This window comes from Vombatus ursinus, unplaced genomic scaffold (assembly GCF_900497805.2).
Source record: "Vombatus ursinus unplaced genomic scaffold, bare-nosed wombat genome assembly UNPS02015098.1, whole genome shotgun sequence".
Classification (NCBI taxonomy): domain Eukaryota; kingdom Metazoa; phylum Chordata; class Mammalia; order Diprotodontia; family Vombatidae; genus Vombatus; species Vombatus ursinus.
In genome coordinates, this window is record NW_020954876.1 from 800,716 (window position 1) to 802,209 (window position 1,494).

Genomic DNA, 1,494 nt, shown 5'->3' on the forward strand with positions numbered 1-1,494 from the left:
TAGATAGATAGATAGATAGATAGATAGATAGATAGATAGATAGATAGTTAGATAGATAGATAGACTATAGACAGATAGATAATCATTTAAGATCATTTGAGCCCCAATTAGGGCCAAAGCCTAAACTAATCAACCGGAAGAAGCACCCTGGCCTAACAGACATGCTTTGCTCTGCTCTCAGAGTGAACCCACAATGCCCCGTCCTGTTTCAACAACTACAGGACCAGATGAGGCTGACGGGGAGCATTCTTCTATTTATGACCACTAAGGACAAGGCTCCTAGGACTGGACTCTGTCTTGAATAGGGGGACTTTTCTTGTCTTGATATTTTATGGACATATTTCATCCACGTGGATGAAATACAATCCATATGGACAATATAGACTGTAATTTCAATGGACACTTTGTCAATTCTCTTATCTTACTGTATTCACAACCTATCCAATTAAGAAACTACCTCTCTCATGCTACAGAAGCTATAATTTTTGAGTGACACAGACATCCTGAGTCAGGATTGCTCTAAGAATATGAAACGTCTTCCTCAGATTGTTTATCTCAGTCTGAATCATTTTCTGGCTTTCATGTAAACATGAATTCTGCTCGCTTAAGGGAATAAACAATAAAAATATGTATTACCTATTTGTAACTCATAGACCTTTCTCAGCATTAGGGTAATTGGAGGGAATATATATGAGTGTGTGTGTGTGTATGTATATGTATATACAGAGAGCACAGGGTGAGTTGAAGATGAAGGGATGATATCTAAAAAATAAAATTAAGGGATGAGAGGATTATACTGGGAGGAGGAGAAAAGGAGAGGTAGAATGGGGTAAATTATCTCATGTAAAACAGACAAGAAAAAGCTTTTACAGTGGAGGGGAAGTCGGGGAAGGTGAGAGGGATTGAGTGAATCTTACTGTCATCAGATTTGGCTTAAGGAGGGAATAACATACACACTCAATTGGGTATGGAAATCTGTCTTACCCTACAGGAAAATAGAGGGGAAGGGAATAAGAAGGGGGGATGATAGAAGAGAAGGCAGATTGGGAGAGGGAGAAATCAGAAGCAAACACTTCTAAGGAGGGAGAAGGTCAAAGGAAAGACTAGACTAAACTAGGGGGGAATAGGATGAAGGGGAATACAGTTAGTTTTTCAATAACATGACTCCTATGGAAGTGTTTTGCATGACTGCACAGGTATAACCTGTATCGAGTTGCTTGCCTTCTCAATGAGGGTGGGTGAGGAGGGAGGGAGGGAGAGAATTAGGAACCCAAAGTTTTAAAAAACAAATGTTAAAAAATTGTTTTTACATGCAACTGGGAAATAAGATATACAGGCAACAAGGTATAGAAATCTATCCTGCCCTACAGGAAAATAAAAGGGGAAGGGGATAAGAGAGGGGGGGTTGATAGAAGGGAGGGCAAATTGGGGGAAGAGGTATTCAGAAGGCACACCATCTTGGGGTGGGGAGAGGGAAAAGATAGGGAGAAAATT